This window comes from Tamandua tetradactyla, chromosome 14 (genome assembly GCF_023851605.1).
Source record: "Tamandua tetradactyla isolate mTamTet1 chromosome 14, mTamTet1.pri, whole genome shotgun sequence".
NCBI classification, from domain to species: Eukaryota; Metazoa; Chordata; class Mammalia; order Pilosa; family Myrmecophagidae; genus Tamandua; species Tamandua tetradactyla.
This window is the reverse complement of record NC_135340.1, coordinates 6,769,219-6,783,951: the sequence shown is the minus strand read 5'-3', so window position 1 is coordinate 6,783,951 and position 14,733 is coordinate 6,769,219.

The window sequence follows — 14,733 nt, the reverse complement described above, 5'->3', positions numbered from 1 at the left end:
AAACATATCAGGATCAAGAAGAGTAAAAACCCCTTATTGGAATACAATGCATCCTATTTAATAAAAATTTGATCTATGTTCCCTCTTTGAGTAATAACATAATATCTCCCTGTAAAAAAGAGTGAAATAAAACTGGGGGTATTTATAACACATATGATAGACAAAGGGGCAGTGTCTGGTTATGTAAAAGCTTATATGAATCAAAACAAAAAAAGTTGTAAAACCAAAAACAACAAACAAAGGTACATATGTTTACATAGGAGTTGATACAAATAGCATTATTAAACTTCACTAATAGTTTAAAATGTGAATTAAAACATAATGAAATATCAATTCTTACATAACATTGGAAAAGAATAGATTTATATTTTCAAATATTACAGAAAGTTCATGGAACAAAGATACTGCGAATTGTAGGTGGGAGTGTAAATCATTTTGAGGAGGTTTGCAATATACTTTAAAAATTTAAATATACTAACATTTACACCAGCAATTTCAGTTTTGGAAATTTATCCCATAAATGTGTGTATAATTGCAGAGGCACACACCAGGATGCTAATGACAACATTGTTTGTAATCAAGAAAAGCTTCAGCAATCAAAATAACCATTGCTATGGATGGATTAAATAAAACATGGTGCATTCATACAATAGAACATTATGAAAGCAGCTGTTTAAGAGATTGAACAAATCTCTAGGACAGATGAGTAAAATGTCAGTAACACATTGTTACATAATATAATTTGTAACAGATACAACAAAAAGGTAGGGGATGGAGGGATACAGGAACACTGTTCGTATATGCTATTAAAGCTAACTTGGCATCACATAAAATGTGGTTGTTATAGGTTTAGAACATTAAAATTTAGCCCCAGGGAAACCACAAAGAAAATATCTGAAAACGTATACAAAAGGTAATGAGAAGAGACTAAAAAATGATACACTACATAATATCAAATAAATATGAATGTCAGCTTAATAGAAGAATTGAAGGACATAAAAGGTATAAGATTTACAAAGACCATGTGGCAAAGGGTAGAGGAAAGTCCTGCGTTATCAGTGAGTTTAAATGTAAATTGATAGATTAAACAAACAACAAAAGCATGAGCCAATCATATGCTGTTTACAGGGACTCATTTTGAATTCAAAGGCACAAGTAGGTTGAAAGTAAAAGGATGGAAAAAATAAAATATTCCATGTCATTAGTAATCAAAACAGAGCTGGCAGCTAAGATAGACTTTAAGTAAAAACTGTTATGTGGGAAAAAATAAAGACACTATGTACTGATAAAAGGGTCAACACAACAAGAAAACATAAGAATTATAAATATATATGTACCTAAGAGCATTTTAACAGCTCCCAAAATTTGAATCAAATATTGTCAGATATGAAGGGAGAAATAGTTCTACAATCATAATAAAAGACTTTGTTACACCACTCTCAATAAAGGAGAGAACATGTAGAGTGAAGATAAATAAAGATATAGAAGACTTAATGGTACTACAAACCAACTAGACCTAACACACAGACAGAAAACACTTATTAGCAGAATTCCTATTCTTTTCGGTGCACATGGATAATTCTGCGGGATGATTCCCTGGATAGACCATATGTCAACTCACAAAACAAGTCGCAATAAATCTAAAAATATTGAAATCATACAATGTATCTTCTCAACTGTATAGGCCAGTGACGCTTTCTCCCTTTCATTTTCCTGCCCTTTGGATGAGAATGTCTATAAATGTTCCTCGATGTGTGTCCCACCACTGTATGTTTTGAGAGTTGCTGGAAGACAGCATCTATTTCTGCCTTCACAAGTTAACAGATGGAGGGAAATTGTTCCATATCATCTGTCCTTATTGGACTGGATGCAGAAATCTCATCTGCACCTGGATCTGGTTTAGATTTTGGAGTTTGATATGATCAGATGTTCATTGAAAGGATGAGATTTTGAATTCTGAGTTAATGCTGCAATAGAATGAGAGTTTAGGGAAACTCATGATAAAGTAAATGCATTTTGCATTTGGGAGATGTGTGAGATGCTGGGCGCCAGAGTGTACACTATGAAATACTAACAAAAAATATATTTCTTACGGTAGTTTGACTTTATAATTGTACTTTAAACCCATATCAGGGAAGTCATAACTCCTGGAAATTGTCATGATGACAAATATTAATTTTTTTTTTTTTTGAATTTTTTTTTATTAATTAAAAAAAGAATTAACAAAACAATTAGAAATCATTCCAATCTACATGTACAATCAGTAATTCTTAATAACATCACATAGTTGCATATTCATCATTTCTTAGTACATTTGCATCGATTTAGAAAAAGAAATAAAAAGACAACAGAATAAGAATTAAAACAATAATAGGAAGAAAAAAAAACAAAACAAAAAAAAAAAAAACCTATACCTCACATGCAGCTTCATTCAGTGTTTTAACATAATTGCATTACAATTGGGTAGTATTGTGCTGTCCATTTCTGAGTTTTTATATCAAGTCCCGTTGTACAGTCTGTATCCCTTCATCTCCAATTATCCCTTCTCTTTTTTTTTTTTTTTAATTAACGGAAAAAAAGAAATTAACCCAACATTTAGAGATCATACCATTCTACACATGCAATCATTAATTCTTAACATCATCACATAGATGCATGATCATCATTTCTTAGTACATTTGCATTGGTTTAGAAGAACTAGCAACATAACCGAAAAAGATATAGAATGTTAATATAGAGAAAAAAATAAAAGTAATAATAGTAAAATCAAAACAAAACAAAACAAAACAAAACAAAAACCTATAGCTCAGATGCAGCTTCATTCAGTGTTTTAACATGATTACTTTACAATTAGGTATTATTGTGCTGTCCATTTTTGAGTTTTTGTATCTAGTCCTGTTGCACAGTCTGTATCCCTTCAGCTTCAATTACCCATTGTCTTACCCTGTTTCTAACTCCTGCTGAACTCTGTTACCAATGACATATTTCAAGTTTATTCTCGAATGTCCGTTCACATCAGTGGGACCATACAGTATTTGTCCTTTAGTTTTTGGCTGGATTCACTCAGCATAATATTCTCTAGGTCCATCCATGTTATTACATGGTTCATAAGTTTATCTTGTCTTAAAGCTGCATAATATTCCATCGTATGTATATACCACAGTTTGTTTAGCCACTCTTCTGTTGATGGAGATTTTGGCTGTTTCCATCTCTTTGCAATTGTAAATAATGCTGCTATAAACATTGGTGTGCAAATGTCCGTTTGTGTCTTTGCCCTTAAGTCCTTTGAGTAGATACCTAGCAATGGTATTGCTGGGTCGTATGGCAATTCTATATTCAGCTTTTTGAGGAACCGCCAAACTGCCTTCCACAGTGGTTGCACCCTTTGACATTCCCACCAACAGTGGATAAGTGTGCCTCTTTCTCCGCATCCTCTCCAGCACTTGTCATTTTCTGTTTTGTTGATAATGGCCATTCTGGTGGGTGTGAGATGATATCTCATTGTGGTTTTGATTTGCATTTCTCTAATGGCCAGGGACATTGAGCATCTCTTCATGTGCCTCTTGGCCATCCGTATTTCCTCTTCTGAGAGGTGTCTGTTCAAGTCTTTTTCCCATTTTGTAATTGGGTTGGCTGTCTTTTTGTTGTTGAGATGAACAATCTCTTTATAAATTCTGGATACTAGACCTTTATCTGATATATCATTTCCAAATATTGTCTCCCATTGTGAAGGCTGTCTTTCTACTTTCTTGATGAAGTTCTTTGATGCACAAAAGTGTTTAATTTTGAGGAGTTCCCATTTATTTATTTCCTTCTTCAGTGCTCTTGCTTTAGGTTTAAGGTCCATAAAACCGCCTCCAGTTGTAAGATCCATAAGATATCTCCCAACATTTTCCTCTAACTGTTTTATGGTCTTAGACCTAATGTTTAGATCTTTGATCCATTTTGAGTTAACTTTTGTATAGGGTGTGAGAGATGGGTCTTCTTTCATTCTTTTGCATATGGATATCCAGTTCTCTAGGCACCATTTATTGAAGAGACTGCTCTGTCCCAGGTGAGTTGGCTTGACTGCCTTATCAAAGATCAAATGTCCATAGATGAGAGGGTCTATATCTGAGCACTCTATTCGATTCCATTGGTCGATATATCTATCTTTATGCCAATACCATGCTGTTTTGACCACTGTGGCTTCATAATATGCCTTAAAGTCAGGCAGCGCGAGACCTCCAGCTTCGTTTTTTTTCCTCAAGATGTTTTTAGCAATTCGGGGCACCCTGCCCTTCCAGATAAATTTGCTTATTGGTTTTTCTATTTCTGAAAAATAAGTTGTTGGGATTTTGATTGGTATTGCATTGAATCTGTAAATCAATTTAGGTAGGATTGACATCTTAACTATATTTAGTCTTCCAATCCATGAACACGGTATGCCCTTCCATCTATTTAGGTCTTCTGTGATTTCTTTTAGCAGTTTTTTGTAGTTTTCTTTATATAGGTTTTTTGTCTCTTTAGTTAAATTTATTCCTAGGTATTTTATTCTTTTAGTTGCAATTGTAAATGGGATTCGTTTCTTGATTTCCCCCTCAGCTTGTTCATTACTAGTGTATAGAAATGCTACAGATTTTTGAATGTTGATCTTGTAACCTGCTACTTTGCTGTACTCATTTATTAGCTCTAGTAGTTTTGTTGTGGATTTTTCCGGGTTTTCGACGTATAGTATCATATCGTCTGCAAACAGTGATAGTTTTACTTCTTCCTTTCCAATTTTGATGCCTTGTATTTCTTTTTCTTGTCTAATTGCTCTGGCTAGAACCTCCAACACAATGTTGAATAATAGTGGTGATAGTGGACATCCTTGTCTTGTTCCTGATCTTAGGGGGAAAGTTTTCAATTTTTCCCCATTGAGGATGATATTAGCTGTGGGTTTTTCATATATTCCCTCTATCATTTTAAGGAAGTTCCCTTGTATTCCTATCTTTTGAAGTGTTTTCAACAGGAAAGGATGTTGAATCTTGTCGAATGCCTTCTCTGCATCAATTGAGATGATCATGTGATTTTTCTGCTTTGATTTGTTGATATGGTGTATTACATTAATTGATTTTCTTATGTTGAACCATCCTTGCATACCTGGGATGAATCCTACTTGGTCATGATGTATAATTCTTTCAATGTGTTGTTGGATACGATTTGCTAGAATTTTATTGAGGATTTTTGCATCTGTATTCATTAGAGAGATTGGTCTGTAGTTTTCTTTTTTTGTAATATCTTTGCCTGGTTTTGGTATGAGGGTGATGTTGGCTTCATAGAATGAATTAGGTAGTTTTCCCTCCACTTCGATTTTTTTGAAGAGTTTGAAGAGAATTGGTACTAATTCTTTCTGGAACGTTTGGTAGAATTCACATGTGAAGCCATCTGGTCCTGGACTTTTCTTTTTAGGAAGCTTTTGAATGACTAATTCAATTTCTTTACTTGTGATTGGTTTGTTGAGGTCATCTGTTTCTTCTTGAGTCAAAGTTGGTTGTTCATGTCTTTCCAGGAACCCGTCCATTTCCTCTAAATTGTTGTATTTATTAGCGTAAAGTTGTTCATAGTATCCTGTTATTACCTCCTTTATTTCTGTGAGGTCAGTAGTTATGTCTCCTCTTCCATTTCTGATCTTATTTATTTGCATCCTCTCTCTTCTTCTTTTTGTCAATCTTGCTAAGGGCCCATCAATCTTATTGATTTTCTCATAGAACCAACTTCTGGCCTTATTGATTTTCTCTATTGTTTTCATGTTTTCAATGTCATTTATTTCTGCTCTAATCTTTGTTATTTCTTTCCTTTTGCTTGCTTTGGGGTTAGCTTGCTGTTCTTTCTCCAGTTCTTCCAAATGGATAGTTAATTCCTGAATTTTTGCCTTTTCTTCTTTTCTGATATAGGCATTTAGAGCAATAAATTTCCCTCTTAGCACTGCCTTTGCTGCGTCCCATAAGTTTTGATATGTTGTGTTTTCATTTTCATTCGCCTCGAGGTATTTGCTAATTTCTCTTGCAATTTCTTCTTTGACCCAGTCATTGTTTAGGAGTGTGTTGTTGAGCCTCCACGTATTTGTGAATTTTCTGGCACTCTGCCTATTATTGATTTCCAACATCATTCCTTTATGGTCCGAGAAGGTGTTGTGTAAGATTTCAATCTTTTTAAATTTGTTGAGACTTGCTTTGTGACCCAGCATATGGTCTATCTTTGAGAATGATCCATGAGCACTTGAGAAAAAGGTGTATCCTGCTGTTGTGGGATGTAATGTCGTATAAATGTCTATTAAGTCTAGTTCATTTATAGTAATATTCAGATTCTCTATTTCTTTATTGATCCTCTGTCTAGATGTTCTGTCCCTTGATGAGAGTGGTGAGTTGAAGTCTCCAACTATTATGGTATATGAGTCTATTTCCCTTTTCAGTGTTTGCAGTATATTCCTCACGTATTTTGGGGCATTCTGATTCGGTGCGTAAATATTTATGATTGTTATGTCTTCTTGTTTAATTGTTCCTTTTATTAGTATATAGTGTCCTTCTTTGTCTCTTTTAACTGTTTTACATTTGAAGTCTAATTTGTTGGATATTAGTATAGCCACTCCTGCTCTTTTCTGGTTGTTATTTGCATGAAATATCTTTTCCCAACCTTTCACTTTCAACCTATGTTTATCTTTGGGTCTAAGATGTGTTTCCTGTAGACAGCATATCGAAGGATCCTGTTTTTTAATCCATTCTGCCAATCTATGTCTTTTGATTGGGGAATTCAGTCCATTGACATTTAGTGTTATTACTGTTTGGATAATATTTTCCTCTAACATTTTGCCTTTTGTATTATATATATCATATCTGATTTTCCTTCTTTCTACACTCTTTTCCATGTCTCTCTCTTCTGTCTTTTTGTATCTGACTCTAGTGCTCCCTTTAGTATTTCTTGCAGAGCTGGTCTCTTGGTCACAAATTCTTTCAGTGACTTTTTGTCTGAGAATGTTTTAATTTCTCCCTCATTTTTGAAGGATAATTTTGCTGGATATAGGAGTCTTGGTTGGCAGTTTTTCTCTTTTAGTATTTTAAATATATCATCCCACTGTCTTCTAGCTTCCATGGTTTCTGCTGAGAAATCTACACAAAGTCTTATTGGGTTTCCCTTGTATGTAATGGATTGTTTTTCTCTTGCTGCTTTCAAGATCTTCTCTTTCTCTTTGACCTCTGACATTCTAACTAGTAAGTGTCTTGGAGAACGCCTATTTGGGTCTAATCTCTTTGGGGTGCGCTGCACTTCTTGGATCTGTAATTTTAGGTCTTTCATAAGAGTTGGGAAATTTTCAGTGATAATTTCTTCCATTAGTTTTTCTCCTCCTTTTCCCTTCTCTTCTCCTTCTGGGACACCCACAACACGTATATTTGTGCGGTTCATATTGTCCTTGAGTTCCCTGATACCCTGTTCAAATTTTTCCATTCTTTTCCCTATAGTTTCTGTTTCTTTTTGGAATTCAGATGTTCCATCCTCCAAATCACTAATTCTATCTTCTGTCTCTTTAAATCTATCATTGTAGCTATCCATTATTTTTTCTATGTTTGCTACTTTATCCTTCACTTCCATAAGTTCTGCGATTTGTTTTTTCAGTTTTTCTATTTCTTCTTTTTGTTCAGCCCATGTCCTCTTCATGTCCTCCCTCAATTTATCGATTTCATTTTTGAAGAGGTTTTCCATTTCTGTTCGTATATTCAGGATTAGTTGTCTCAGCTCTTGTGTCTCATTTGAGCTATTGGTTTGTTCCTTTGACTGAGCCATATTCTCGATCTTTTGAGCGTGGACAGTTATCTTCTGCTGCTGGCGTCTGGGCATTTATTCAGATTTCTCTTGGTGTTGGACCCAGCAAGGTTGTAATATTTTTCTGTGAAATCTCTGGGTTCTGTTTTTCTTATCCTGCCCAGTAGGTGGCGCTCGTGGCACACGTTTGTCTGCGGGTCCCACCTGTAAAAGGTGCTGTGGGACCTTAAACTTTGGAAAACTCTCGCCGTCCTGGGGGTTCGCTAGCCGAAGCGGCTTGAGCCGGCCCAGGGGTCCGAACGCAGGGAGGGTTGCTGGTCGCCGCAGCCAGGGAAAGAGCCCGTCCGAATTTCCTAGTCGGCCCTGGGCAACAAGCGTGGCGGGAGGGCGCCAGCGGCAGCGGCCCGCCCGAGAGAGTGCACGTTCCCCGGGAGTCACGGGTTTGGAAGGGGCCTCCCCCACCCGTCACCGTTCTCCGCGGCCTGGGGGTTTCCGATCCAATTCTCTCAGTTGGTCCGGGGGCTGCGCGTGGTGTGGGCGCCAGCCGTCTTTGTTTCAGGGGACCGCCTCTCCAATTCTCCCAGCCGGCCCGGGAAGGGGGAAGGGAGTAACTCCGGCCGCTTGCCACCCCGCCCGGTAAGGCCCGCGCGCCTCGGCGATCTCACCTGAGCTGCTTCTCTCAGCCAGCCAGCCGTTCCAGGATGGGGTACGCTGTCTTTTTTATCTCTGTTGTGGCTTTGGGCGCTTTCTGTATCGTTTCTACTCCCCTAGTAGGTGTCCTGGAGAAGAAACTAAGATCCGCGCGTCTTACTAAGCCGCCATCTTCCAGGAAGTCCCACAAATATTAATTTTAATGACCAAATGCATTACTTTGATTTAAGGAGCCTGGAGCTCTCCATCATTTAAAACAATATGTGCTTTGCAATTTAGTTTTAGACAGATTGGGCTGTCTTTAATGACGTTTTACTTTTCTCACTGTATTGTGAAAATCCTCACCGTCAAAAAAAAAAAAAAAGGAAAAGAGTGGGGGGTTGTCAAGTTTTGCAGAACCATTTTTCAGGCATAGGCTTCCTGAGGAAGTTTAAAGAACATAATGGCAGGAATTATAAAGTGGGAGAAGATGTTTTTCAGACTTGTCTAAATTTTGTGCTCATATGTGTTAGAATCCATTGCTATTTCAGATGGACATGCTGTTTGTACCTCATAGCTTTTTAAAAGTATTTTTACATATTCACACTACAGAGAACACATTGCAAAAATGGCATTGCTTATTTCAAGGTGCATAGTTATTAATAAATGTGTCATGATGCACATGTCATTCAAGAAACCTCTATGAAACCTGGCCTCATGCTGTCTGCACAGTAAATGGTTTAGTAATTTAGGCTATAACACAGCCGATGAAAAATGGAATCTATTTTCGCCTAAAATAGCATACAGGAATGTACTACTGAAACTAATTTATATATTCTATTTTTTCGGAGTGTTGACAAAGTCTGCTTAAGCACAGATGCCTAAAATTTGTGCTGACCTGCAGCAGATATGAACAGGAAAGTAAGTAGTGACTGAAGAAATAGTCAATAGAATGATTTGCAAAGTAATGGGCTAAACAAATGAAAGTATCTGATGTGTGAACCCTGATTGCAAACTTTAGTGCTCTTATTGGAGGGTAAGGAATAATCCTTCATGTAACACCAAAAATGTTCAGTGAATCTTTTATACAGGTTAAAATGATAAGGGTAAATATTTACTTCTAAAACAGCTTTATAATAGAAAACAACTTGGCCAACTCTCTTAATCTGTCTGGTCTTTCGCCTTTAATATTCAGTTCCTGTCCAGATGTTATTACCTGGTTTTCAAGTGAAAATCTCAGATGATCCAATTTGTCAGTAAAGTTTTTCACCCAGCTGTAGTATAGATCACTAATTATTTTCTTTTTCTGGAAAGCTGGGTTCAGGAAAAGTAACATAGCCAGAATAAAAACAAAACTGTAAACAATCATAGATGGCCCCACTCTTCCATCGCTTTAATCTCTGTCATACATACATTTTGATGTAAACTTTAAAAGAAATAGAAAAATTGGATAAGAGATCAGTTTCTTTGCTTTTTAAAATACCCAAGCTGAAAGAGCAAAGACTGTAGAGGGAGCCATTGAAATAATCACATGTGAGCTGATACATCCCGTATTTGATATGATCTGAACTCAAGATTCAAATGCTCTCTCAAAATATAGTGCTTTTGGTGGACTTCCAGAGAAGATGGCGGCTTAGTAAGGTGCATGCATCTTAGTTCCTCCTCCAGAACAACTACTAAATAACTAGAAACAGGACAGAACAGCTCCTGGAGCCACGACAGATCAGACACACAGTGCACCCCAGTCTGGAACGGCTGGACCAGCTACGAGACTCTGCTGTGGTGAGGTACCTGAGCCGCGCATGCTTCCCCTGACTGCGGCTTCCCGGGCCGGCTGGGAGCCTCGGATCTGCGGTTCCCCAAGCCATGGTGGCCGGTGACCGGCGCCCCTCCCACACACGTGGCTTCCCGGGCCGGCTGGGAACCTCGGATCAGCGGTTCCCCAAGCCGTGGCAGCCGGTGCCCCTCCCCCACAGGTGACTTCCTGGAGGGAAAGGAAAGAGTCTCCAACAGTAGTAGAGACTGAGTCCAGCCTAACACCAATAGTGGCATTAATGAACAACTTCTGACTACTAAAAATAGGCCCTCAGCTCAGGTGAAACTGATCAAGGCAGAAGTCGCCTATTGGGCTAACTGAAAAAGAGGAAAGGGGGCAAAACAGAGCCTTCTGCGGCTGTTTCTATGGAGGCTTGGTTGCCTCTGGGCTCAGCACTAGGATTACAAAGGTTGCAACTGCCCCGAACGCAGAAACAGGCTGCTTAAAGGGCTCTCTACCACCTGAATCTTCCCCGCGGGAGGGGTGAAATGCAACTCAGGTGGAATCCCTCTCTAAAGGAATTCAGATCCCAGGACTTCAAATTTGAAGCCATTAAAACCAGCCTACAACCTTTCCTCTGTCTCCACCACACACCCAGCAGTGAGAGTCTTCTGAGTTAAAGGAGCCACAACATCTTTTGCTGGTGGGACCCGCAGACAGAAAAGCACCACATACTGGGCAGGATAAGAAAAACAAAGCCCAGACACTTCACAGGAAAGTCTTTCAACCTGCTGGGTCCCACACTCAGGGAAATCTGATTAAATGCCCAGACGCCAGCAAAAAATAACAAATCACACCAGGAAAATTGAAGATATGGCCCAGTCAAAGGAACAAGCCACTAGCTCAAATGAGATACAGGAACTGAGACAACTAATTCTGAATATACGAACAAAAATGGAAAACCTCTTCAAAAACCAAATCAATAAATTGAGGGAGGACATGAAGAAAACAAGGGATGAACAAAAAGAAGAAATGGAAAGTCTGAAAAAACAAATCACAGAGCTAATGGGAATGAAAGATACAGGAGAAGAGATGAAAAAAAAACAATGGAAACCTACAATGGTAGATTTCAAGAGACAGAGGTTAGAATTAGTGAATAGGAGGATAGAACATCTGAAATCCAAAAAGAAACAGAAACTATAGGGAAAAGAATGGAAAAATTTGAGCAGGGGTTCAGGGAATTGAATGATAATATGAAGCACACAAATATACATGTTGTGGGTGTTCCAGAAGGAGAAGAGAAGGGAAAAGGAGGAGAAAAACTAATGGAAGAAATTATCACTGAAAATTTCCCAACTCTTATGAAAGACCTAAAATTACAGATCCAAGAAGTGCAGCATACCCCAAAGAGAATAGAACCAAATAGGCGTTCTCCAAGACACTTACTAGTTAGAATATCAGAGGTCAAAGAGAAAGAGAGGATCTTGAAAGCAGCAAGAGAAAAACAATCCATCACATACAAGGGAAGCCCAATAAGACTATGTGTAGATTTCTCAGCAGAAACCATGGAGGCGAGAAGAGAGTGGGATGATATATTTAAATTACTAAAAGAGAAAAACTGCCAACCGAGACTTCTATATCCAGCAAAATTGTCCTTCAAAAATGAGGGAGAAATTAAAACATTTTCAGACAAAAAGTCACTGAGAGAATTTGTGACCAAGAGACCAGCTCTGCAGGAAATACTGAAGGGAGCACTAAAGTCAGATATGAAAAGACAGAAGAGAGAGGTGTGGAGAAGAGTGTAGAAAGAAGGAAAATTAGATATGATATATATAATACAAAAGGCAAAATGGTAAAGGAAATTATTACCCAAACAGTAATAACACTAAATGTTAATGGACTGAATTCCCCAATCAAAAGACATAGACTGGCAGAATGGATTAAAAAACAGGATCCTTCTATATGCTGTCTACAGGAATCACATCTGAGACCCAAAGATAAATATAGGTTGAAAGTGAAAGGTTGGGAAAAGATATTTCATGCAAATAACAACAAGAAAAGATCAGGAGTAGCTATACTAATATCCAACAAAGTGGACTTCAAATGTAAAACAGCTAAAAGAGACAAAGAAGGATAATATCTACTAATAAAAGGAAAAATTCAACAAGAAGACATAACAATCATAAATATTTATGCACCGAACCAGAATGCCCCAAAATACGTGAGGCATACACTGCAAATACTGAAAAGGGAAATAGACACATATACCATAATAGTTGGAGACTTCAATTCCCCACTCTCATCAATGGACAGAACATCTAGATAGAGGATCAATAAAGAAACAGAGAATTTGAATATTACAATAAATGAGCTATACTTAACAGATATTTATAGGACATTACACCCCACAACAGCAGGAAACCTTTTTCTCAAGTGCTCATGGATCATTCTCAAAGATAGACCATATGCTGTGTCACAAAGCAAGTCTCAACAAATTTAAAAAGATTGAAATCATACACAGCACTTTCTCAGATCATAAAGGAATGAAGTTGGAAATCAATAATAGGCAGAGTGCCAGAAAAATCACAAATACATGGAGGCTCAACAACACACTCTTAAACAATGAGCAGGTCAAGGAAAAAATTACAAGAGAAATTAGTAAATATCTCGAGGCGAATGAAAATGAAAACACAACATATCAAAACCTATGGGACACAGCAAAGGCAGTGCTAAGAGGGAAATTTATTGCCCTAAATGCCTATATCAGAAAAGAAGAAAAGGCAAATATTCGGGAATTAACTGTCTACTTGGAAGAACTGGAGAAAGAACAGCAAACTGACCCCAAAGCAAGCAAAAGGAAAGAAATGACAAAGATTAGAGCAGAAATAAATGAAATTGAGAACATGAAAACAATAGAGAAAATCAATAAGACCAGAAGTTGGTTCTATGAGAAAATCAACAAGATTGATGGGCCCTTAGCATGATTGACAAAAAGAAGAAGAGAGAGGATGCAAATAAATAAGATCAGAAATGGAAGAGGAGACATAACCACCAACCTCACAGAAATAAAGGAGGTAATAACAGGATACTATGAACAACTTTACACTAATAAATACAACAATGTAGATGAAATGGACAAGTTCCTAGAAAGGCATGAACAACCAACTTTGAATCAAGAAGAAATAGATGACCTCAACAAACCAATCACAAGTAAAGAAATTGAATCAGTCATTCAAAAGCCTCCCAAAAAGAAAAGTCCAGGACCAGATGGCTTCACATGTGAATTCTGCCAAACATTCCAGAAAGAATTAGTACCAACTCTGCTCAAATTCTTCAAAAAAATCGAAGTGGAGGGAAAGCTAACTAATTCATTCTATGAAGCCAACATCACCCTCATACTGAAACCAGGCAAAGATATTACAAAAAAAGAAAACTACAGACCAATCTCTCTAATGAATAGAGATGCAAAAATCCTCAACAAAATTCTAGCAAATCAAATCCAGCAACACATTAAAAGAATTATACATCATGACCAAGTAGGATTCATCCCAGGTATGCAAGGATGGTTCAACATAAGAAAATCAATTAATGTAATATAACATATCAACAAATCAAAGCAGACAAATCACATGATCATCTCAATTGATGCAGAGAAGGCATTTGACAAGATTCAACATCCTTTCCTGTTGAAAACACTTCAAAGGATAGGAATACAAGGGAACTTCCTTAAAATGATAGAGGGAATATATGAAAAACCCACAGCTAATATCATCCTCAATGGGGAAAAATTGAAAACTTTCCCCCTCAGATCAGGAACAAGACAAGGATGTCCACTATCACCACTATTATTCAACATTGTGTTGGAGGTTCTAGCCAGAGCAATTAGACAAGAAAAAGAAATACAAGGCATCAAAATTGGAAAGGAAGAAGTAAAACTATCACTGTTTGCAGATGACATGATGCTATACGTCAAAAACCCGGAAACATCCACAACAAAACTACTAGAGCTAATAAATGAGTACAGCAAAGTAGCAGGTTACAAGATCAGCATTCAAAAATCTGTAGTGTTTCTATACACTAGCAATGAACAAGCTGAGGGAGAAATCAAGAAACGAATTCCATTTACAATTGCAACTAAAAGAATAAAATACTTAGGAATAAATTTAACTAAAGAGAAAAAAGACCTATGCAAAGAAAACTACAAAAAACTGTTAAAAGAAATCACAGAAGGCCTAAATAGTTGGAAGGGCGTACCATGTTCATGGATTGGAAGACTAAATATAGTTAAGATGTCAATTCTACCTAAATTGATTTACAGATTCAATGCAATACCAATCAAAATCCCAACAACTTACTTTTCAGAAATAGAAAAACCAATAAGCAAATTTATCTGGAAGGGCAGGGTGCCCCGAATGGCTAAAAACATCTTGAGGAAAAAAAAAACGAAGCTGGAGGTCTTGCACTGCCTGACTTTAAGGCATATTATGAAGCCACAGTGGTCAAAACAGCATGGTACTGGCATAAAGATAGATATATTGATCAATGGAATCGAATAGAGTGCTCAG